This window comes from Orcinus orca, chromosome 9 (assembly GCF_937001465.1).
Source record: "Orcinus orca chromosome 9, mOrcOrc1.1, whole genome shotgun sequence".
NCBI lineage: Eukaryota > Metazoa > Chordata > Mammalia > Artiodactyla > Delphinidae > Orcinus > Orcinus orca.
In genome coordinates this window covers 78,549,525-78,576,869 of record NC_064567.1, presented here as the reverse complement: position 1 = coordinate 78,576,869, position 27,345 = coordinate 78,549,525, and positions in this window count along the sequence as shown.

Here is a 27,345-nt window from a genome sequence, read left to right as displayed (position 1 = left end):
AAATAATTGCATTTTTAAATGCTTAATATGAGACGCTATCATGAATTACTTGAGATAAGTCTTCCCTTTTGCCTGGACCTCGCAGAGATTTGGCTAAAGAACAGGACCACTCCCTTCCATGTCAGTCAATTTAGAATGTTTGCAAACCTCATTAATCATTTCTTGGAGGGTACTTCTAGGACACAACTGTCTCAATTACAAATAGGGTCATGTGAAACTTAATGAGTCCTTTAAATAACTCATTGGTTCCTTGTTCCAATTATTTTTGCTAAGATGTTAGGGCAGAGATCAATTTTCTATGACATTGAGAAATTTAAAATAATTATCATCTGCAGGTTTCACACTATTTTTGATTTGTTATTATGTGTTAAATTTTATTTTAGGCCTATGTATTACAGAACCCTAACCATAGAAAATAATCCCAACAATGTGACTTCAGAAGAGAAGAGAGATCGATTTCATCATTATTATAATATGTAAGAATGAAAATGAACAAACATAAGTCTGTTTAAAATGTTAATTAAACATTACTTCAGTCTGAAACCAGAAAGCAGTATGTCTCTCCAAAGTTTACATTAAATGCTGTAGTAGTAGTATTTAGACAAGAAAGGTGAGGTTATGTAGAAGTTAAAAAAAAGAACCTCAGAGGCCTAACACAGCAAAAGTCCATTTCTCATTCCCACAAATGCACTGGGGATCCCATCACATCCCAAGACCACTATTCTCTATACAGCAACTCAGGGATCCAGGCTGCTTCAATCATGTGACCATTATCTCAACACAAGTATTCGTTGTTGCCAAGCTAGGGAGAGAGAGATTGGAAAATCAAATAAGAGCCAAGCTCTCTTGGACTGAAAGTTTTATGTGTCACTTCTATTCACCTTTCATTGACCATATCAGTTTTCATAGTTCTTGGCTACACTTAACCTCTGTAGCAAGGGAATATAGAAGACTAATGGAATATGCGGGAAGTATTATTTGAGGACTGTCTCCATCACCCAATATCCTTTGTTCCCATTAATGTACAAAGAAATACAGTCAACTACTCTCCAAATGAGACAACTCAAAGGTTCAATCCAGTCTCTGCTTGTGGATCACTCAGACCTCTGGCTGATATTTGAGTCTCTTTATCAGGTTCTGATGTCAGTACTTTTAAACGATACATATAAACTAAAAAGACAAGTTTAGGCAGCCTCTCCATATACATACATACACGTACATGAACACTCAATACTACTAATAATGGTGGAACAGAAACAGAACAGATACTAGGTAGAAAGGAGAAGACTGAGACATACCTCAGTCACTGGTACATAGATATTTCGGTCCCCATGAGCAGGCATTGTGAGAAGTCCTAAACTGCTGTTGGGGAATGTTCCTCCATTGGGTCTAGATTCTTTTGGGAGCCTCCAGAAAGTCCATTATTCTCTGTACCTCATGGCTTCATCTTTAAGGATGCTTTTTTTCCCCATTATCCTTGTTCCCATTGGATATGGGTTTGGGGGAATATCCTCTACTTGTAATCTAAGGAGTTTTCTGAGCCAGCTTTCTGCTCATAGAAGTTTGGGAATTTCAAGTCATTTAAAGCCTTTAGGTTTTGTTTGTTTGCTTGTTTTTGTTTTGTTTTGTTTTTGTCCAAACTCATAGTTCCTTACCAGAGAACTTTAAATAAATCCAGTAAGCTTCATTCCAATCTTCTTCATGTACCCAGAATATACCCAGTTCTTTTCTATTTTATACCCCTCTACTCTTCCGTTCCATTATTCATCCTCTCTAAATAACAGGGTTACACAAAAGCTGTTTGAATTTCTGGGCAAAGCCACCCTCCTAATCTGAATCATTTTACCAAATTATTGACTGTCACTTTCTTAACCTGTTCTTTGCTTTGAGGCAACTTAATCAGTTGGAAATATATTACCAGACATTTATCTGTAAAGACTTTTGCACTCTTATCATTTATTAGCAATTGTTTTACCAACACTGAAAGACTGTATTAGACTTTCTCTACCCATTTCATCTCTGCTTACAAAGTAGCCAGTTCTATTCTGAACACATTTATTACTTAATATACCTTGCTGAATAGAGTTAATAGCAAATCACACATGTTATTAACATCCTGCTTCCAACCAGAGTCCCAACTTTGTTAGGCACATGAACTGCTGCTGCTCAAAGCATTATTCTGATGCTTTGCTACTGTATGAAATAAATCTCTATCTTTCAAAAACCTCTAATATCAGTTCTTTCTCTGTTCGTCCACCTGGATCACTAGGTCAATGCCAAATATATTAGGTTTTTAAAGATATCATCTCACTTCTGTTACCAACTTCTACAACAACCAGGATAGACTAGCTAAGACAGACAAGCTAGGTAGGATAGATTAGATAGACAGAAACAATGCCCACATCTCAGTGCTCAGTACAACAAAAGGCTTACTTCTGGTTCATTCTGAATTCAATGCATATTTGAGCAATTCTTTGGACACTGTTTGCCTTGCAGGAATGCAGTAACCCATGCTGTTTTGATGTTTTGGGTTCACAACACAAGGCCTTCTAGGTACACAGCAGAGCAAGAGAGAAGATGAAGAATGGTGCCTGAGATATCCATTATCTTAGCCTAAAAAATAATTCACATAACACTTCTTCTTGCACTTAATTCTCCAAAAATAGTCTTGTGGTTCAAAACAATTGTAATAGAACATAGGAACGTAGGGAAGACAATAGAATATTTGGTGACTATTACTCTATGCCACAAGAGAGGAAACCTCCTACATCTTTGTAGAGAGAAGACTATAAATATATTGACCTATTTAACAAAAGAAGTTTCTGTAACTAACACTATCTCAAATGAAAAATTTAACAGGCTGTATACTTTAATGGTTAGGACGGTAGTTTCTTTTTTTAGATAATCCTGGTTTATTAGCTCTGTGATTTTAGGTCCAGAGAGGTTAAATGAGATAATTTATATAAAAATACCAGACATCTATGAAGTATTTGATGGTTATTAGCTTTAACTGGGAAACACACTCTATGTGCATTTTTCCAAACAAATAATATAGCTATTTAATTCACAATTTCCTGCTAAAATTAAAAAACATCATATTAGTTAACTTGCCAGAGAAATCTAATTTTATTGTTACTGGAAAAAAATAAAGCCAGCACTTGAGAACTTCAAATTTAACTGGCTTCCCCAGAATTAATTTTAAATGGTCTGAAAATAAAACATGCAGTGTGACACTATTCTAAATAAATTAATAAATTAGAGGAAGAGGGATAGTGATGAAGAGGTGATAAGGTTAGGAGAAGGACAGATTAGATTTAATGACTAAAAATATTTAATTTTGTCTTGGACAAAACCTAACACTAATTAGTGTTAATTAATAGACACACATGCCACCACCATCTTAATTTAATACCTGCAATATTATTCTGTTTGATCTCTTTTCTTTGAAAACCGTTGGCTAAATGATACAGAGAATTCTGCCCTAATCAGAGAAAATGAGTTTTGACTTTGAATCTGATCTGTAGTCTGGCTCTTTTATAGCTGTCCTGACTTCTAAAGAAACAGATCTCTTTAAAAAAGAACCTGTTAGAATGTAGACATGTTTGACATATTAAAACTCTACATTTGTTTGATCTTACCAAACAATTTGAATGTGTATCAGCAGAAAGCAAGCTCGCATCTGCCACAACAGGCATGTTTACAATCGTTTTAATGATACCATTTGATGCCGTTCTTCAGGTCTTGCTATTCTAGGCTGTTATATGAAAACCACGTGAGATAAGTTTACCACCTGTTGGCAGTGGAAGTGACCTATTTACAGGAATCATGGTAAATACAGATAGAAGATATAACTCAAGTTATTTCCTATGTTAAAATATGACCTTAAAAACAAAGGATATTTTGTGGAAGAATATACTTTTACCCTAAACCAGAAAAGAAAAAAAAAAAAGGAACACACTTCTTTCTGATCTCAAAACATATGAATTTCACTGTCTCTGGAAAAGTCTGTTAGTTGACAGGTAAGTTCTTAGCTCACGTAAGAAACGTGAGTTTAAAAAGCTTTTCCAAAACATTTACCTGGTTCTTAAGCTGTCTTGGATTTAGATGTTTTTAGGGAAGTTGGTAGTTAAGTAACCATAACTTTATTGCTTCTCTACTTCTCTCTAAAAGGTGTGGAAATTGTTGTGTGCTTTTTGAAGACCGAAAGAATTACAGGATAACTCCTCTTGAATCTGTACTGTTTTTAAGCACATTTTCTTTCATTTTTTTGGGCCAGGGATTGAGAGTACTGTTGATTACACTTAAAACCATTCTTAAATGGATCCCAGAAATTTTTTTGTTTAATTTTCAATATCTTAATTTTATACAGCTCTCTACATTTCCAGATGACCAGACTGTAACAATCAACAGGATTCTTAGTAATTCTTCATACAACTTTATATAACAATGTGAAATGCAAAGGAAAACTGAATACTCTTTTATGTATTAAATAATTTCTATGGGTCTGAAACTATACTAAGACCTAGGAATGAAAGCACAAATGATAGAAACATAAATAAGTTTTCTAGTAGCTAGTAGGTTATTAGAGTGATGCTGTATCTGAGGACATTTTAGCTTCTGATAACAGTCTCAGAAACACTTTCCCTAAAGCTCTGTTGTATGATCCTAGGAAAACTTCCTGACTGCTTAGCTTTCCCCAAGGGCTGTGTAGAAACAAAACTTCATTAATATGATTAGGAAAATAAAAGTGTGAAATTTAGTTGGAATATTTACTTACTGTTAGGAAAATAGGTAGTAATCTAGGTTATCAAAGTCAAAATTTCTTTTCATAATTACAGAGGAACAAATTACAAGGAACAATTTATGAAAAGGAGATATTATGAGGAGGAAGAAGATAGAGCAAGGGCCCATTTCTATGTCTCACATCATGAGGGTTAGAAATGTTGGTGGTGAAGTTGTCTGCAAAGAAAGCTTCTTTCTGTCAGGTACCAATCAAATGAAGAAAAAAATAGTAGGTGTTTTCTTGATTAGATAAAATAGAATCAAAGTTTGTTTTGGCTTTGACATTCTAGGTATAATGGAATTGCTTCACTTAGGTAGAAAATTGCTAGAGTGAAGCTAACCTCCCTGTATCTCTCCCCACTTGTCAATGGGATGCACTCTCTGATTTTCCCTATCTACTATTTGTAGGAGGGAGGCCTCTTTTGTGAGTCTGAAGTAGGTAGTGATGCGCCCTGAGAGTGCATTTGGCTTTCCTGTCTACTCAGCTTTTATGGTTTCATTTCCCCCTTTTGATTTTCAAGTATGTGATTGTGTAACTCAATGGTACACGCCTGGCTTCTGAGTAGCCTAGCCCAGGCTGGTAAGAAAACAATTCGCAAATCTCCGAAGGCTTGGCAACATTAATACGCCAAATTTAATAAAACTGTACAGACATCCTAAACATACCTGCTGAATACCCTTCCTAGGCATAACATAATATCCATTATTTAGCTGAGGAATTCTACTTAGAAACATTAAAGTAGTCATCACGGTACAGAAAAATTGTGTACTTGAGTGAAAATGTATTCCACCTATTTTTTTGCCACTGTATACTGACAGTAAGTTTCTGAAACTTATGACTAAACTTACACAGAATGAGGATGAAGGAATGTTTATGCACGAAACAGAACAGATATAATTGTAGGCATATAAAACAAAAGAGAGAGAGAGAGAAATTATAGCCTGCAAAATATTTAGAATACATTCGAGGGCACTCAAAAATTCATAGAACTGAACGTTGCCTATGCAAGCTGAGATTAAAAGAATATAGGTAATTTCCTAACCCTTTTGTCCATCTCGTTCTATATGTTGACATATTAAACTCAGTTTGGCATGATTATTTTGTAACCAAAGTAACAGCCACAAGTGTCCTCTGCCTAAAATAAAAAAATAAAAACAATAATATAGATGATTGTGTTTCTGAGACACTTTGTATTTATAAAGCAAGTGCAGCCACTGGTTGTCTTCAAGTTCTATTGAGACATGTACAGGTCCTTTCAATCCCAATGCCAACGTGGTAGGAATCCTCCCTCACATCTGGCAGTACAAGATTTTTTTTACCTATACTTCGAATATATTGAGTTAACTGAAAAAAGCTGGAGGTGTCCAAGAATTATTATGATTGTAACAGCTGAGAACCAATTCATAGGTCAATTTTAACGATATTGAGAGTATTAACTCCTTTACTACACGTAATAAGAAATGGTCTTTCTGGTCACAAATATAGTTTGTGAGAACATTATCCAGTTTTCCTCCTGTTTTCTGTATCTTTTCTCGCTAAAGTGCTACTTTACTCAGCATACTTAGTAATTAAAGTCACACTTAACAAGACATTCTTATGCAGAGGTATCAAATCATCTGTAAGATTCCCAAGCCACCAATGAGTGCCAATACATATCCTCAACAGAGGAGGAGAACTGGGTTGATGCCAGTGCCTCTAAAGGTGGTATTGTTTGATAATAGGGTGAAGGATAGCCAGAAATCAACAATTCCTGCTTTTTAGAGAGTGTTCTTAAGCTTTGATGAAACATTTCCTCAAACTGTTTCCTGAACTACTTTGGGATGTAGACAACATAGTAGCAGAGGTTGAACTGCTGGGGAATGAGTAGTTAAAACTCAGAATGCTGGCCTGTGTTTAGTTACTCTTGGAGGCTAGACACTCTCTGCCTGTGGCTTACAATCCAGGCTGACTGAGAGTCCATCCTCATAATTCACAGCTTGGCACGACTAGAAGAGCCAACTTCTGTATGCCAACTTGAAACTAGTATAACTGCCAGCATGGAAACATCAGTCTCATTAGGAGGTATGATAGGAGGTGCTTCAGATTCTCCCCAGCACCTTTCATCAAGGGGACACACCCTCTAGCAAAGACCCAATTGCAAGCTGTGTCTACCTAGCTTAGCTTAAATATTATGTTTAAGCTATTTGGGCCATAGATACAGGAGCATGGAATTGATTAAAAGTAAGTAAATTAGAAGTCCAATGTGCTCTCCAATGCACCATGGAGCCACCTTAAAAGCAAATAAATTAGAACCTACTAAAATTTGAGGGAAATACACTAGCAATAAAATAGGAAGTCTAGCTAGGAAACATCTGTGGGAATCCCTGGGCCTCCGAAGTGGCATCAAAGAGAGATGCTAAAGCAGTGGATCCTCCGGAAGGAGCAGTCAATTCAGATACGGATGGGAAGGACAATAATGAGGAAAGATTCTCTCCTGGTGATAGAACTAAAGATTTTGGAACAGAGGTGGGGACAGAATGATTGGCTAATCAGGAAACTTACTTCACTGCCGGGATAGGATTTCCTGCCATTACTAATAGCAGGGTAAGATATATGCTCTCAATAGCAATTATTGTGTGTTTCCAATTGTTCACACTTAAAATGAAAAAACTAAGTTATAGCATTTCTTCTTGTATATTGTACATGTTAAAGGCAATACCTTCTGTTTTAACTCAGTCTCTGGATCATGAGTAGTCACATCTAACCTTTCAGAGAGTGTGCATATCACCCACTTATCTTAGGAAAGGAGCCATATGTAATAAATGGTAAGTGGGTGACCCTTCCCTTGTGGAGGAAGTGAGCATCTTCCATGTGAAATGAGTATGGATGTTGAAGAGCCAGCAGAGGAACTACTGCAGATACATCAGTTTGCTTCCCTGAATCCATTCCCAACTTCATTCCCCCAATGGATTCCCAGCAGATTCTCATTCTTATAGCCTTCTTGAAGCAAGAAATAGTCATGTGGCCTAGTTCTGACTAAAGCAACCTAAGAAGAATTTGACTGGTGTCTTGTTCAAAAGATAATTTGCTGCAAAGAAGTAAAAGAAAATAGATTGCTGGCATCTCTCCTTCCCCTTTGCTTGTGCCTTACTAATGTGATTCTTAGAGCTATGGAAACCATCTTTAGCCAAGACACAAGAATGATTAGGACAAATAATCAGCATACTAAAAATTAGAAAGAAAATAGGTGAGTTTTATAGTTCTTTAATCACTGAATCATTCATGAAACAATCTACCTCTAGACAGCTTTTAAATAAACAATATATGATATATTGTGTGGTGACTGTTGGTCAGGTATTTTGCTACTTGCAGTTTAATGCATTTTTAACTGATAGATGCTGACAGATCATTAAGTCAACCTTACCCCAATGTGCTACATGTGATTTGGAAAATCGAGAATTTATAGAATGTCATTGTAAGAAAAATTTTCATATAAAATCAACAGGATGTAGCATTCTGTATGTTGTTTGCTAATCTTTGAAGAACAGTTAAGGTAAAAGTGGGATGTTATTCCTGAGGTATAATTCCTAGGAACTTAGTTCTCTAGAGGTTGATTTCATAAATATGTTATATCAACATTCATTTGTGTTTTGTATCAGTTCTAACAAAGAGCCCAGTATCAGTAGGAGTCATAGCTGAGAGCTGACTGAAACAACAAATCAAAATTTTAAAAACTAAAATCTACACATTTAACACATACAAAAAGATGTTAACATATAATAACAAGAAAAGACATATGTAATTGAAGTTTTGAAAATAGGATTTTCAGTGTAACAATTAGACAAAACTATATGGACCTCCCAATAAAAATAAATAAGAAATAAGTATCTTTTTATTTGATTTTACATTTTACAAATAAAATGTAGCAGGTATCTTTCTCAATGCCTTTCTGTAGTGAAAATGAATTTAAAAATCCATAGAGGCTAAAAACAGTGAAAATGGAAGCCTAGGAATTAGGTGTGCTTAAAAGCCAGTTTTTACCCTGCATTGATGCACCAGACACAGGGGACTTTAGGTTTCTATTTTGATGGCTGTTCAGGGTATGCAAGACACAAGATAAAGCCCTGGGTATGCTTAAAGTAGAGTATATGATAGGAGATTGCTCTATAAAGCTGGGTTCCCAAAGGATTACACCTGCAATACACTCACAGGAGAAGGGACAGTAAATAAACTTCCTTATGTCACTGGTATTGTGTGAGGGGAAAACGATATGCTTTGAGAATTCATAACCATAATTTGGTCTTCATGCAGATTTGCTCCTCAACTTTATACAATTTAGTCGGAAGGGGGGACCCCCAGGCAACTGACACAAGTGTAGAATCTACACTAGTAAATCTTAACTTCAATTTCAAACTCTTATACACAGACAAAACCCAAGAAACTCATAGGGGCAAAATGTACCATGAGTTGAAAACTAGCAGAAGTATACGTGCTGTATAAGAAATTAATTTAAATATTTATGTTTCATATATTTCAGAAAATAGAAGCATGAAAATTTGAGTGAAGATCAAGAGACTTTAAAATGTCTGTGAAGACTTAAAAAGGAATCTAAACAAAGTTTTAGAAATGGAAAGAAGTAAAGTAAAAAATTCATTGCCTCAAGATGGAAGCAAGAACTGGTAGACTAAAGAAAATATTCATGAGGCAATCCACAGAGAGGAGTTAACATATCAAATAGTGGTTATGAGACATAGAAAGTAAATTGGGGAAGGCTGATATAAGTCTAATTGAAAGTCCAGAATAGAAAGAATAGAAGAAGAGTTAAAAGGCAGTATTTGACAAGAAAATTTTAAAGTTATGAATTTTGAGATATAATTATGAAATTATGAATATAAATTTACAGAATAAGTTAAATAAATCTAATGTTTTATCCTGGAAGAGCTAGAAATTACTACCAGGGTAAATGAAAAAAAGATCTGGGCAAGATACAGTATAACAATAAAATATATGATATAATAGTACTATAATCATAATTATAGTACAATAAAAGAGTAATAGAACCTCAGGGACAAAAAGAAAATTTTAGAAATGACAAGAAAGATAAACCCTTTGCTAAAAAATGAGAGTAGACAGGTAACAACCATGGAAGTTAGAGGCACTGTAATACCTTCAATATGTTGAGAGAAAATAAGCATTATAATTTATAATCCCATATCTAGTACTACTATCTTTCAGGAACCAAGGTGTAATAAAATATTTGTTTTCAGGAAAACCAAAAGGGAAGGAATTTACCTGCCAACTGACTCTCATTAAGCAAACTTCCAAAGGCTGAAATATATGCAGCTGGGTAGCATTCCTGGTTGAAGCTTTGACATGTAAGAAGAAATCATGAGAATAATAATCAAAGTTTTCTTTCCTTTCTATCTTTATACTCTTTATTTTACTTTCTTGCCTTAGAGGAATTATATAGGACCCAAACTTTAATCCCTGATTTCCTTATTGAGATAGTATTTACCTCATCAGGTATGAAATAAGGATAAATTCTTAGCAGGATAACCAGTAGTCAATAAGCCTTTAGTACGTGTTAACTTTTGATGATGCCTGTGTATCATTGTCAAATATAAGTTAACAAAAGGTGTATGTTTTCTTTTTTGTTCTGTGTCCAAACAGTTGTAAATGGCAGAATGACATATATATTCTCTTGCAAAGAAAACACAAAAATGTAATGGTTATTGTTCCAGATTTTCAAAATCTCGTTGATTGGGCTTCCCTGGTGGCGCAGTGGTTGACAGTCCGCCTGCCGATGCAGGGGACACGGGTTCGTGCCCCGGTCCGGGAAGATCCCACATGCCGCGGAGCGCCTAGGCCTGTGAGCCATGGCCACTGAGCCTGCGCGTCCGGAGCCTGTGCTCCGCAATGGGAGAGGCCACAACAGTGAGAGGCCCGCGTACCGCAAAAAAAAACAAAAAAAAAACTTCGATGATTTATGTTTCCAAGCTGATAATAGAAGGTTTTTTAAATTTATTTTTTGTTTTTGTTTTTGTTTTTTTGGCCCAGCGTGTGGGATCCTAGTTCCCTGACCAGGGATAGAACCCACGCCCTCCAGCCCCCTCTCCGCACTGGAAACACTGTGTCTCAACCACTGGACTGCCAGGGAAGTCCCCAGAAGTTTTTAAAGGCATACCAAAAGAGCAAGTCAGAAATTCAAAACTGTACAAAGCTACAGCTTTGCTCATAATATCAAATAATAATCTACTTCATCCTATTGTTACTTCACGTGTCCAGCTCTAATTAAAATTGTGATATACAGAAAAGGCAAATGTGTGAAAAGTATCCGTCACCTGCTTAATAAGCATTTATCAAATGTTTATTTTACACAGAAACTTCTAGCATTTCCATGAACATACTCTGTAACCTCGGCCATAGCACTCTCCATGAATTTCTTCCCCTTATATTTTATACATATGTAGGCACGAGGAACTTTTAACATGTAACGTGGCATCGTGGAGAGAAGTCAGACAAAACCCCCTAGGTGAGTAGTTTTGAAAAACGGAGTTAACCGCTACGGAACTTCATTTCCTGATATGTAAATTGACAGAATGAGATACTATTTCTGGTAGAGTGGCACCCAGCCCAGGGGGTTTTGTGATAATGAAATGAGGTAAGTCATGCAAAGCTGATAAATCTGGGCATGGCACATGGGAAACAGAAATATTATTTCCCCTTTGCACCTGCATGCCAGGCACTGTGCTAGGTGATCCATGTCTTAATTTACTTTTGCAAAGGACTGAGGCAGCTATTTTGAAAAGTAAAAATAAGCAAACTATCACAACAACTAAAAGACATGCTGAGTGATGATCCATGTTTGATTCCTTGCCCTCAACTTTCAAGCATGTATATAATCCAGCTGCTTCCTCACTTTCCTCTCCAACTGGTCTTTTAAGACTCTAATATTGAGTTTAATCCCACCCCTTCTTATTGAAAGTAATAATAGCTACCATTTATTGTGTGCCTGCAATTTCCCAGTACCTATAACAGGAGGTTTATGCTGTTTCATTGAACATAAAGGAGTCTGGTGGCTTTTTCTCACTTTTGTCCTGATTAATATCATGGTGGCATATGACATTTCTGACCATTTACTTCTTAGAAAAGTGTTTTCTCTCGATTTCAGAAGTATCAAACATTTCAAGCACATCACCCTCCTCTGGCAATTCCTCTCTGGAGCCTTTAAAATCACAGTTTCAGGATACTTCAGTGTTCTGTTTCGCTTCTGCATCCCCCTAAGATCTGTCACACTAAGTCTGCCACACTATACAAATCCCAGTGTCACCTTTCCCATCACACCCTTTTGTGTTACTTCTTTGGCATGTTACGACTGCCCAGATGTTTTCATATCAAAGCTTGAAGATAGTAACTTTGACATTATTGACATTTAACTTAGCATTTACCAGAGAATCATAGCTGAAAATTGCTCGCTTCCCTGAAACTCATTTACTTATCCATGTATATAAAACACTTATTTTTAAATCCTTCTTGAATTAAAAGAAAAAAAATCTAACTTATTTGTGACTGATTTAATTGTTCCCAAAGGAGAAGGAGAAAGCAAATGTGTTTTCTGAATTGCTGACATTTTTGGACCAAATAAGTTAGGTGAGAAAAACTGTGCTATGATGGCCTATGATTTGTGGAAGCAAGTACTTTTAAAATAAATTAGTTTAGATAGAAACTATAAAAGTTGTGTCCTAATTTATCAGGGAATTATGTAATGGTTTCCAAGTTTCTTCTATTGTGATGTATAAAATACAGGAGTATTAATATCATTAAAGAAATGTAAATATTATACTTATTCTCTCAAAAGTTTTGATTTTTTTCTGTTTGGAAAGAATGATTAATAAAGATCACATTATGAAGTAGCATTAGTTATATGATAATTGATCTTAAAGACAATTTTCCTACTGGGGAAGCCAAATTAAATGAATATCACAAGACAGTTAAATATTTCTGTGGTCCTGTACAAGAATCAGCAAAAGTAAATTAATGTTATCTTCTTGTATTATATGGTCAATTGGTTGCTGTTCAAGGGAAAACAGAAATTCACATGAATCACTGTGTTTTCATACAACATACATGCATATAACTCGTATGTATATGAACTATGCACAACATATTTTTCCTTACAGGTAGTGATTGTGGTTATTCATCAGAGAGCATTTTTCTTCTATAATCTTAAAGTCATTCTTTTAATGTCAACCCGTGCCTGTATGGTTATGTATTATACTATTAAGCGAACAACCTGGATTTAATTCCCAGCCCAGATTGCACACTCCCCAGGCTACTTTGTTCAACACCTGTAAAGAAGAAAATTACTAATGCTACATGAAAGCACTTATTTTAGTTTTAAGAAAGGTGCTAGTTTCCAATAAAGGAATAAAGTGTTATTTTGCTTTGTTTTCTGTTGGAAATATAGTTGTGGCCTTTCAGCAGGAGATATAAAACTATCCCTCAAAGGGTTTCCTTCCCAGTGTATACAATGCTCTGTGCATTACCACATGTTTTTCTCATAAAGAAAAGAAAAATGCAGGTATTACAGATTCTAATTATATGTTTCTACAAACTGAATTAACACGGAAATAGCAAACTGCTTGGGGGAGCATTTAACCCTATGCCTTTAAAGCATTCAAAAGTATTTGTGTTTCTCCACACTTGGACTCTGAAAAGGCATCTGACAATTTTCCCAGGATATCTGCACCTACAAGACTAACATTATATTCACACAGTGGCAACTGTCAGATAGAATTTCTCCCAGATTTTCTTGAGGGGGTGTAACTTTTCATTGTCCCCAAATCTTAAGGTTTAAGATAGAAGTATATGGACTGCAGTTAAGTCAGTGTATTCAAAAACTTTTGAATGCATGTGAATTTGTGTGTCTGTATGTGAGTATGTGTTTAGGAGAAAAAGCTAACCGTATTTCAGAAGCATCAACAGAGGCCGAGAGATGGCCTTCTTCCCTGAGTGATACTTGATTTCTGGAATAGGAGAAAATTGGTAGCAGACTAGTTGGAGTCTGTTTTATAATGTTGTAAGATGATTGTAACTATGAATTTCTATTTTAACAACTAAACATATTTAAGAGACACAATAGAAAACATAGTCACTGGAGCAGAAACTTGAGTGGGACATATTAAGACATTTTATCGTCAGGAATAATTGATCTTGGAGAGATATTAGAATGCTAGTCCTTGCTTACTTCCTAATTATGATGAAAGTAATTCATTCCACTATGGTGTTTCCAAAATACCAGTCAAATCACTCTTTTATATTAAACACATTTGAAAAAAAATGTGTTTAATATAAAGACTACTAACATAGACTACTAACATAAATACATCTATATCTTAAAATATTGATATTTGGGTATGATGATACAGTCTTGAATTCTACTGTTAAAACAAGTGGGATTAAGTGGGATGGGCTCAAATTTATTAACCTTTTAAAAATTAAGACTACGTAAAAATTCTATTGAAAAATCGTAAGTTTTTCCCTACATATGTTGATAATGTTTCTGGTGTTTTTTGGGGGGTTTTTTGTCATGTCAACATGAAGCAGCTGGATTAAGAAAGTATTTCACATTCAGATTTATCTTCTTTCTTCTTTCTTTTAACAAGAGGTCATGGACCACCTGTAAACTGGATCTTCATGGATTAAATAAAAGTTGTAAAGTTGAATCCTGGTAACATACTGGAGTCTATAAAATAGACACCTTGTATCTCTCTCCCCATTATTCCATTCTCTTGTAACTCTTCCCTAATTCCAATGTGCACTTATTTAAAATACATGATTTCTACAACATTTTCACCTTCTTTCCTAAGAAACCCATTGTGACTTTTCTTATTGTGCTCAGCAAACTTTGAACTCCTAGATGCTATTTAAGATAGCTCAAAATGAATGCCTTGGTAAGGCTACAAAGAAAAGTAACTAGAAAGCCTACTGATGAAAAGGTTAGTCGGGAGGCAGTGCTAACCACATACATGGATCATGTAAGAGGCTACAGGAAGTCACAGGTTTTTAAGGAGTGAGGATCAAGCAGGGTCGAGATTGGTTACAGCCAATTGCATGGCTGTATTCTTCTCTAGTCATCCCCAGCTGAATCTCTAACCATGACCTACACAATCAGTGCCAAAGCACTAAAGAGTGGAACTGTATTGTTCCATGGTGTGTGCTTAGCAAAAAAGGTGGAATTTGATACTTAGTCACAGTTTGCAAACAATGTGGTTGAACCACCTGAAGGGTCACATTTTTACATTCTGAGGCAATTTATTTGTAATGGTACCTGTCAGTCAGAAATCCCCCCAAAGGTCTTTCATTACTAGACATGACTTTGATACAGAAATGGTTCAAAGTAAGAGGCAAATAAAGTAAGAGCTAGACCACTTACAAAGAAACATCACCACATTCCTTTTATCCTTTCCTGATGAGCAATCTTTGTAGTTGTGCTGTAAGTGCTGTAAAGATTAGGCTGGATGGGTTATTTTAAAAGCAAGCCTTTTTATTTGTCTAGGAGTAATTTTGAAAGTTTCTAAACTAGCTCCATGACTTCTTCAATTTTAACTCAAAATATAAACAGAAGCAAACACTATGGTTGACACTTTCCCAGGCAGTCATACTCCATATAGGCACAATTCAAAGTATAAAAAGCTTTAGAAACAGGGTCCTGCATAAGGATGTTGCACAGCTTTCTCCCAACACAGATACACACACACACACACACACACATGCAAGTGCACTTACATTTCTAATACACCGAAGCAAACTTCCATTTCTGATTTTCAAACATTACTTTTCTATCCTTGGAAAGAAATGTCACTTTTTACAAACAGATGAAATATCTTAATAGTTTTCATTTAATTAATTTGCCATACATGATCCTGGAATTATTACTCTTTTGTATATTCCTTTCTTTCTACTGCAGACTTCCAATTAGGAACTTACTGTTTATAGCTAATACATTTACGACATCACAGAATGTATTACCATATGTATAGAATAATGTTGCTATTGCCACATCCTCTCTAAATGAATGTCTTTAAGAATGAAAGTCACGTTCTCCAAGGATTTTATGTGGGCCATTTTAAAATAATGAACAAAGGATTTAAGTAAGGCAAGAAACAGAACATACAGGAGAGAGCAAATCCATCAAATGAAACTGCATATGTCGAGAGGACAAATCTTAAAGCAGCCTAGATTTTATTCCCACTATTCCTTTGTTTCATACAGTAATTTTTAAACATTGAAAATTCTAAATCACATGATGGGAAAGACAATGCAGTAAAAATAACTAGCATTTAAAAATCATTATCACATTCTAGGAAATATGATCTGTGCTTTACATGTAGCATCACAATTAATCCTCAATACAACCCTGCGAAGTAGATATTATTTTTCCAAATTTAGCAGGTGCTGAAAAGTAGGCTCATACTGTTTCACTATGAATTCCTGATCCCTGATTGCTCTATTAATTGATATATTGAGTTTTAGAATGGTATTCATGGCTTAACCCCTGCATTGTTAACCTGAGTAACTTCTTTGACACCAGTTTATAAAGTAAGTAAAGTGTGATACTTGTTTACTTGTTTTATATCTTTAAAAATAGTTTTATACTCAAGTGTTTACCATTTTTTGAAATTTGGATATACATGCACTTAGATATACATGCACATTTGTATGTATATCTTTGACTCCAATCCTGAGCTCCTTTAACCATTCTATTGCTCATAAACACTATTTTAATATTAAAGAATTAGTTTTGCAAATACCAATGTAATATTAGCCCAAGCAAGAATCATCAGAACATGCTAAATCACTGACTAAAATGTTTTTGGAGAATGTGATCTTTACATAGTCTCAGAGTAACACCTCAAGGATAGCTTGATAAATATGTGCAATGAAATGTAACATTACAATAGAGAAATCCCAACAGAAATCAACTTAATCACCATGTGATCAAACTTAGCATTTTCAAAAAAGAGACAAACTATCATTAAGTGAATCTGATATAATAAGAAGTACACAACATCACCTGTAGTATTCTTGCCAAAGTTGCTTAACCTTAATTTAATCATGACTAAAAGACAAATCCAGATGGTGGAACATTCTATAACACAATTAGGCTGCATTCTTTTTAAAAAAAAAAAAGTCAATATTATGAGAAACAAAAGCAACAGGATGAAATGGAAAGACTATTCCACATTAAACGAAACTAGGACATGTAAAACAATTACAATGTAGGATCCCTGATTAAATCCTGGATCAAGATAAATAAACAAAGAACAATAAAGAATACTACTGAAACACTTTGGGAAATTTGAATAAGAACTGTATATTAGATAAGGCTGTTGTTAAAGTGTAACTTTCAAAAAGTTAAAAGCATGACTCACAAATATAAAGTCACAGATTTTATTTAGCCTTATCAATTAATGAGTCAGTAAAATGATAAAGCTAGACCAAAGATTATATGAGGAACAAGGTTTCTATAGGCAAATTAATAAGGGACTAGTAAAATAACAGTGCTGGGTTAGATATAAAACTAGGGCAATATACTATAGCTGTCAGGGTTATCTTTTTAAAAATAGATAGAAATTATTCATCTGTGCAGACAAAATCCACAAGTTAATCTCTGCTATTTTATAAACCCTAAGAGTTAAAATAGACTAGTTGATAGAAAATTTACCAAATTAACCATTTAGTACTATTGAGTACCAAAGGAAACTCAGAAATCTCTTTTACCTATATACAAGTTTCAGAATTTTTTCTGATGTTGTATTCAAGTTAAAGTTCTTGGGCTTCCCTGGTGACGCAGTGGTTGAGAGTCCGCCTGCCGATGCAGGGGACGCGGGTTCGTGCCCCAGTCCAGGGGGATCCCGCATGCCGCGGAGCGGCTGGCCCCGTGGGCCATGGCCGCTGGGCCTGCGTGTCCGGAGCCTGTGCTCCGCGGCGGGAGGGGCCGCAGCAGTGAGAGGCCCGCGTACCGCAGGAAAAAAAAAAAAAAAAAAAAAAAGTTAAAGTTCTTGGGTGTGATAACAAAATTCCCATTTATGTGGAAGAATATCCTAGCTTTTAGAATATGTATGCTGAAATATTTTGGAATTGTGTTTCGTAATTGTGATTACTTTCAAATGATTACTGTGATTACTTTCAAATGATTCCGAGAAAAATATTGCTCAGGGATAGCAGAAAGCAAATGTGGCAATACTGTTAATACCTGATGAACCTAGTTGATGTGTTATATAGGTGTTAATTTTGCTAATCTGCCAACTTCTCTATGGGTTGTAATTTAAAAAATAAGCTGTTTGGAGACATGAAAAATGAGATATTTGGCTTGCTTTGGCAATTTTTCTTATTTAAATTTTAAATGATATCAGTTTGCTTGTACATGTGCCCTGGTTTTCTAGCCATTGGAAGCAGTATAGCTTGGAGTATAGGCTCTCAAGGGAGAGTTTGTTAGCAGGTTTCAAATATCAAAATTGCTATTTACAAACTGTGTATCATTGGACAATTTAAGTATACTCTGCTTACTTTTCTCAGCTGAGTGATGGGATACAGCATCCAAATTACCTAGCATATATTTCATATTCAATAAATGCTACCTAATTTAATAGTGTTACATTTTATATCTTTAGTTATTTATACTAATAGTTTCTATTTGGTTAACTACACTCGTAAGAGTTCTTTTAAAGCACAACGTGGGCCTAATTTCACAAGCCTCAAAAGGTATATCCACGTAATCCAGATTTGTTTGTACTGACTTAAGAAAACCTTCCATATCTTTTGTTATTGGCAGGATGTATATGAACTCATTTTGTTGTTGCTGGCTATCTCTTGCTGATAAGAATCTCCAAAAGGAAGTTATAGTCACATGGATTTACTTCATAAATACAAAGCTTTAAAGTTGGGAAAAAATATTTCAAACATGGAGCTTTGGGTTTAAAACAAGATAGACGGGAGTTATCTGAATTAGACTATCAACTTTGAATTAGATACCAGATTGGAAAAGTTATAGGAACTTGAGATGCAAAAAAATAAAAATGGTCTCAAGTTTTTTTCCCTTTAATTTGAAATTAGATGGGTATAATTTAAAACAATATTTGGAGAAAGGCTTTGGTGAAAGACAAACTTTCAAAGGGGAAAATGACACAGAGGCTTTTTGTCTAGTCTTAATCCATCAGGAGAAACAGCTTTGATATAGCAGACTAATTAGAAGAAAGAAGCCGTTCCAAGAAGGAATAAAATTCAGTTCTTGGCTTCTTCATTAAGGTCCCTATGGTACTTGCAATTTTTAAGGTAAAATCCTTTGAAAAGTCCTAATTTGCATGATTATTATAACTGGCTATAGTATTTTTAAACTTAACTTCCGTGCTGAACTTCTTTTTAATTTGGCTGCATTACAAATAGATACTTCAATCATGAATAAAGATTTTTTTACCTATACTATGATTTAATAGTCTTCTACTTTATTACAAATAAACATTTCAAACTTATTTCAGATACTCTGTACTTATTACAAGACTCACTACAAAATGTAAATTTATGATAAATATGGATAGCTAAAATGTTGTTTGGTCTAGAACTCAAAAGGTGATGAAAACCTTCCTTTAGATTTTAAATTAATGAATATTTTTGTGTAAAATACTACTTACATGACAGAATATAGGAATATTCACTTTAAAGTTTCTGAAAAAGTGAATTGATATAGATGGGTTTTAAATTTATTTCCTCATGACAAAAATTCTATGACTAGTTTATGTTCCCATTACAAAATTCTGTTTTATTTCAGTTATAAACATTTATAAAATTTTTATTCAAAATTTTAAATTTTATAGTGATTTAACAATACCATGGACAACACTGTTACTGCTTGCATTTAAATGATGTCAATTATAATAAATTGCAATTTTAAAATGTCATATTCCTTTCAAACTTTTAATTGGATATTGCTATTAATAATCAGTTATGTCCAGGCATCAACTTAGAAATGAGTATTGCAATAACATAATCTAAACTAGTTTATAGGTAAGGATACTGTAGTAGTTATTGAGTTTTGGGTTTATAACTCCACTTCTCATTTGCTATGTGATTTAAAAGACAAATGCATAAAAGAGTTACATCTATTATTGGGCACACAATATATACAATTATAATGTGTGCCACTAACGTAAGGGGAAGTGGAGAACTCCATAGGAGTAGAGCTTTGTATGGTATTGAAGCTAAATTTTCTATCAGTAAAAACTAGATCGTTATAAATTTAGGGTTTATAATGTTAATTGTAATCCCCACGGTAACTAAAGAAATATAGCTCTGAAGAGCCAGCATTCAAACTCGGCAGTCTACTCTCTGGTCTGTGCTCTTGACCATGTTATGCTACCTCTCAGTGTAAAAAGGGATTTGAATTATTCACTCATTCACTGAGAAATTATGTATATTGACCATCTAACAAAAACTAATGTAATAGATTCTGGCATTATAATGCAAATGAAGCATTAAACCTGCCTTCCAATAGATCATAGTAGCCATTATAACATGTTCATTCATTGTAACGCAATACAGGAATTTGTAAAACACAAAACAATTTATATACAATAAGCACAGCATAAAAAGAGACGTGCTTAGAGTGTTGGTGTTCTGAGAACACTATGGAAAAACTTACAGGTATCATATTTGAATATGAGTGTGTCACTAAGTGACTGTAAGTTTCATGTGGTCTTTGGCACCTCTTTGACCATACTTCCTATCCCTCTTCCTCTACAGCCACACTGATTTCCCTGCTGTTTCTTGAAAACACCAAGCACATACCTGCTTGAAGTCTTTGTATTTGCTATTCCTTTAGCATAAGCATAATCCCTCTATACAACCTTGCGTCTTCCTACCTCATGAATGTCATTTCACCAAAGAGGTGGTCTCTAGCCACCCTGTAAAAAAAGAATTACATTCCTCCCCAGACATTTCCTACTTCAATTTATTACCTACACCTTTATTTACCTTGTCATAGAAGTTTGAATATCTATCATCTACGTATCTGTGTATATATCTATCTACCTCTGTATTATTTGTTCCTTGTCTTTGTTTCCCCAGGTGAATATAATCTCCATGAGAGCAAATATTTTATCTGTTTTATTCACTATTGTATATCTAGGTCCTAGAAAAATGTCAGGTTCATGGTTGGCCTTCACTAAGTATTTGTTGATTGATCTGGTCAATGAAACACACAAATATATAATTTTTATTACATCTAAGAAATTAACAAACAAACCTAACAGTGCACTAACTAACTATGTAGTTATAAGATTAAGAGGGACTTAAATATTCACTCAGTCTGCTATTTTGCCTTTAGGTTAATCTTTTTTTTTTACAGTTTAAAAGAAGAAAATGTTCACAACACCACTCTTCTGCATTCCCAATGTTAACTCATGAAATCATAGGATTCTTACTGATCTAACTTAAAAATATCTCCTAATAAGCTTTAACATTATTTCCCTTCTTGACTGTTAGAGATAAACTCATTATTATACTTGTTGCAATAACTTTTGATATTAAACTTGATGCCTTCTAGCATAAATCTTTACATTTTCAAATAAATATTTTAGCTTTTATCTCTAGGTTTCATATTCAAACCATTTTTTCTTACTCTTCTGAAAGACTATGACTTTATTGTTTACACACACTATTCTACATCTTAAAATATTTTTAACACAATAAAGTAAAATATTGGCTGATCAACAAACAACCATATTTTAGGTGCCTTCTCTCTGATCTAGACTGAGGAGACTGACCCTGGAAAGATGTGAGGACATTCACTACCAAAGGATCGGGCTTCTAAGTGAGGATTCTACCATCTGGTAAAAATGGAAACCATGTTAGAGGGATTCTGAGTTTTAAGTTCTTCAACTATTGTAATTAATGCCATTCTGCTTCTCTATCTTTCTAGGGACAGAAGCTGTAATAATTCTACCTGAATAGCTATGTTTACTTGCCCAGCCCCTCCAACTGCCTCCAAAATATATATAAATTATATGATATAATATTTATAAATGATAAATATTATAATTGAATATCACTGAATATCATATTAATGATATTTATACATTATTTTTTTGCCTATATCATTATTTTTTTTAAATCAAAAATGGCTATGTCTAAGAATTCCAATTGCTTAAAACAAGTCTTTGTTGAAAAAAATTTTAGTTCTGGGTGGAAGGGGACATAGGACATGATCTCTCATTCAAGAATGTCCTACCCAGTAAGATGTGCAAAAAAAAAAAAAAAAAAAGACGTATTAAAGAAAGAAAAGGCAGTCAAAACATTTACATCATCTTAACTTAATTTGCTGTTGGCAATGATGTTGGAAGGAGAAAAGTGAGGCAGGGAAATGAACATGGACTGTTTCCTTCTGAACACAACTTATGAGAACACCAGTAAACGTCAACCACCATAAAAATACCATAGACACCATAATAAGCTTTCAGGAGCTTTATCCTATTGTAAATGTTACTCTCAAGTTGTAGAGACAGCAAGTTAAAGTACAGATTAAATTTTACACTAAGTAAATGCCTCCCTCAAAATGTTGAGAAGCATGGATTTATTACTCCATCAATCTAAATGGAATATAGACCCAACTGGGGAGGCTATGTCTTTGACAATTCATTTCATTAAAATATAGCAATCCTTCCTTTCCAGTTTTTAATAATTTTATTACTCCAGAGGACTGTAATTATGACACAATACATTCAAAGGAAAATATGAATATTTCAACAGCTTTTAGTTGTTCTGAAAATAATTCAAATGAAATGTGCTTGATTTTAGGTAAGAAAAATAATAAAAAGAAATTATAATATAATATATATATATATATTTTTATCCAAACAATATAGTTAACCAAGATACTTTCCAAGCAGAGAGACATTTTGCATAGGAACTATAAAATTTCTATAATTCTAAAAGAACAGACAGTAACTTTTTCTATGCAAACATGATAAAGAATAGGTAAAATTTTATATATAATGGATAACAATTAAAATTATTACAAATTCCAATTGTTATTATCATAAGGATATAAAAATGATTAGTTTAGGCATGTGCTTTTCAAATTAAGTAGATTATTATTATTCAATCAGATCAATGTGAAAAATAAGTATTTCTAAACTTTCATATGTAAAATAGTAATCAGACTCCTTGTCTGATGATTTATTAAAGAAATAGGGTTTATGGGATGTATTCCTGGGAAACAGATCAGCTGGAAGTGTCAGGTGTTGGTGGATGAGTCTGGTTCAAGGTACAGATCATTTGTCTCAAAGCCTTCCATATTTCTCATACATACACACAGATGTTCTCGTGTGTGTGTGTGTGTGTGTGTGTGTGTGTGTTTTACTGTGTTTAAGTCAACATTTCGTTTTACCAAACTGTATAATATTTTCAAGATATTTATGGAGGGTAAAGGTCTAAAAACCTTATATATTTAGAGTTTGGTCCGTCAATATCAGTCTCCCAAAGAGTCAGATGATCTAATGGAATTTAACATTTATAGCTACTAGGTGCAGCTATTTATAGTATTAATTTCTTCTAATAATCTGGCTGCCCTCAATATCTTACACAAAGGGCAGCCAGCCCTAATTAGAGGACATCTGGGGACAATAACTTTTTGTAATTTTATTTAAATTTTGTGTGTACAGGAAAACTAAATGCATTTAAACTTGCCTTTTCTGCCCATGAGTACCTGAGGGGAAATTTAGCTCCCATAATTATGATTCACTGACATCTAATGCATCACATAATGTTTTATGTGCTATTTAACGTTCACTAAGTCTTAGGAGTCTATTCACCTTTTAAAGCTTTTCTTTTCTGAACCAATGCCATATTTTGCCAAGCTTAGGATATAACTAATTTTCAAAAAGCTTACACTAATTTTACAGTCATAATTCACTAAATTTGAAAATGAAGAAAGCCTTTTGTTATCATTTACTTAGGCTAGTACATAGAAAAAATGGGATATGTTTCAAAAAAATTACAAAAAAATAAAAATCAGAGTTTGAACAGCAATGCTACCTAAACGTGGTGACAAGATTGGGTTTATTAATTATTTTTCTAACAATTTAATCTAAGCAATACAGAATAATAGATGAGACCAACTTCAGGAATTCATAGCAGAAGGGAATGTGGTAAAATTCCATTAATTTAACAAGCATTCACTGACACTTACAAAGAGTCAAATATTTACGTGTACCCTGCCTTCAAAGAGCATACAGTTGAGTAGCAGAGGAATACACGTAAGCAAATGCCTATAATACATTATAAGTGAACTGACAGAACTACATGCAGAGAGCAGCACAGAGGACAAAGTGACTGCCTCTGTCTAGAGGAATCAGCACAGATTATAAAAGATGAAGGATACCTGTAATTTTGTACTGGACAGTGAATCGAAGTTTCCCAAGGAGGTAAAGGAACGCTATGGATTACTAACACAAAAAATCTCATCAGCAGATGCTATCAGTGGTGGGGCAGAGTGCTACATAAGAAAAATCTATTCCATATGTTAGTGGTGGATTTTAGTAGAGAGGAAACAGGAGCCAGATCCCTAGATGCCATGTAAATAAGTATGGACAAAGCTTAATGAAAATGGGAGCCAATGAATGTTTTAATGCAGAGCAACATGACAAAATATGTGTCTTAGTAGTCAGTCAGAAGGTAAATTGGTTCAGAATGCTTCTCTTATGCAAATGAGGCAAAATTAATACATTTACAATTTATCGTGACTGAGCTTAAGCCACAGTTTTCTTCATCTACTTACCCTACATTTGTTGAGAAGCTAAATATTGTTTATATGTGGAAACAATTTAAAAATTACTTATTCTGAAAGAGAAATTGTTTATTTATCCAGAAGTCTTTTCATTCATCTTCCTCAAGAAGTTTTAAACTGTGACTTATGTTAAGTACCAGTAACTCAATTCCAGGACAGGAACACAGACAAAGAAGAATCCCAGGGACTGTCATCTAAAACAGCTTCTCAGCTCTATGTACTTTTGTGGATCATCCTTCAGAATAAAAGATCACAAGGGGTTTTACAATAGGCTCTCTGGATGGTTGAGGTGATTCCCAAAGGGGTCAAATTAAGAATAATATATGGTAAATCAAAGGAAAGTAAGTTTTAGTTTTAAGTTTTAGTAAGTTCTAATTTTTCCCGGAAGACTAGCTCCAATAAAAAAGGAATAATAAGATAAACTGAAATAGACAGAAATGGAAGGTGAGATTTTGTGTCATTTGCACTAGTACTTAGTTTTTATTGCTAGTATTCAAAGTAACTCCTTGCTTTGGCCATCCTCCTTTGCATCTTTCTTTCCAGTTAAAAGTCTGGCTTAAACGTAGATTATTTAAATTGGTATTGCTATTAAGATAGTCTTATGTAATATGTTCATAAGATTGGACACAATTTCCCCTTTAGTTTTAGTAGAGTATATTTAATTTTTAAAAATTTATAAACAATTTCAAAATTAACCGATGCTTTTACAGCATTAGTTCTCTATTTTCTAGCTTGTTATTTTTTAATAAAAGATGAGAGCTGCTTTAAAGAAGAAAAGTTAAAGAAAATAATTTTTTAAACTGGATATTACATTATGATACCTGAAAACAGTATGCAAGATAGTCAAATTTTTCAAACAGGAAATGCCAACAAGAAAGTATCTTAAAGTGTGCAGTAATTAGATTGACAGAGTAAAATCAAATAGAACATCAAAAGATTATAATGTGTGACTCTACCAAAATATCTGGCATAATAAGTACAACTCAAGGTTTTTTAAAAAATTAATTTCTCTAATTATATACCAGTCCAGTATTGGTGTCCCCTCAGGCCAATGTAACATTAACAGCTTCTCTACTAAACTCAGCTGATTTTTTAAAAAGCTAATTTAAAAAAAAATTACAGAAAATAAAAGTTGATGTCTAAACAGATGAATAATGGAAGAAAACCTCTGGGAACCAAACAATCTATCCTGAAAAGGGCTAGAGAAAAATATGTAAACATTTCATGTTTTCAGGGACTTCTAGAAGCGACAGACTATGGAATATGCTTTGGTAATCAAAAGGAGATTAAGTGCTACTCAGCAGTCAACAAATATGTTTTGGCTGTCTGTCCACTGTGGACACAGAACAGGAAGAACAAAATGAAGCGGATACAAATATTGCACTCAAGAAGTCTACAGTGGGGGTTCCCTGGTGGTGCAGTGGTTGAGAGTCCACCTGCCGATGCAGGGGACACAGGTTAGTGTCCCAGTCCGGGAAAATCCCACGTGCCGCAGAGCGGCTGGGCCCGTGAGCCATGGCTGCTGAGCCTGCGCGTCCGGAGCCTGTGCTCTGCAACAGGAGAGGCCACAACAGTGAGAGGCCCGTGTACCACCAAAAAAAAAAAAAAAAAAAGAAGTCTACAGTGTGTTAGAGATGACTCTGTGGTTATGTTAAGGCTGAATCGATTCAAATAGCTTTTCCTACAACTTTAAGGCATCAGACTAACATGTTACAATAGAATCCATAGAAGATCAAGGCTATAATTATAGAAGGTAAGCCATGCAAGCTATGTCTATCATATACTTAAAATTTCATTGGTCCATGGAGCTGTAATGGGTCAAATAAATTTTCTCTAGACAGGATATTGGGGCCAACTTGAAGTATGGGCTACTTCGTTATGTGTATCATCAAGAATGCCAGCAAACCATGGGAAGTCATGTCTTTTAAACTAAAAACTGAGTAGCAAGAACATTTCCTCCCAGTCTGAGTAAGGACAGAGAATGTACTCCTGAATACTGTTCTGTACAGTAAGTGGTAAGATGGTACCCATCAAGCAGACACAGTCAAGAGTTTGATGAATCAAAGAATGTCAACAAGGTAATGACCAACACTTTGGGGTTTTATAATCCTTGAAAGTCCATAATCTGTATATTGTTAAATTTTGTTAAAGTTTATTTTTTTAAATTCAGATTATAACATACTTCATTGAAGTTTCTTTCTTATTACAGTTTATTCTTTCTAAATATACAATAAAGCAACATTCTGAAAGTATCAATATGTCTAAACTGTGCAAAGGAAAGGGGGTTTTCTCCACAGAGTGTGGTGTCAGAAGGAACGAAGCAGGTTGGTGCACTGGTAACAACATTGAAAGACTTCAATGAGAAGGAAGATGGGAACCCAATTGTTCAGCTCCCTCTCTTCATTGGTGATTTTACTACTAAAAAGCTTTAGAAAGAAAAGGGTAAGAAAAACGTTTATTTTTAATATGAGTGAGGAAACTAACTCCTTAGTGTCAGAGCCTTAAGTAACTTCTACATTTAATAACTTCTCTGCTGGCTCTAGCATGGACTTAGAATAATGAACATTAACTACCTGCATCTGCCTTAGGCTGTATAATTCAAAGACTTAAAAGTAAGAAAATAGCCAATGGCTTTTCTTCTTCCTGTTTGCTCTTGGAAGGGCAGAAATTAGGGAGGGTATACTACATATACAACTTCTCCATCTCCCTTCCCCTCCTTACTTCTAAACCAATGAACAAA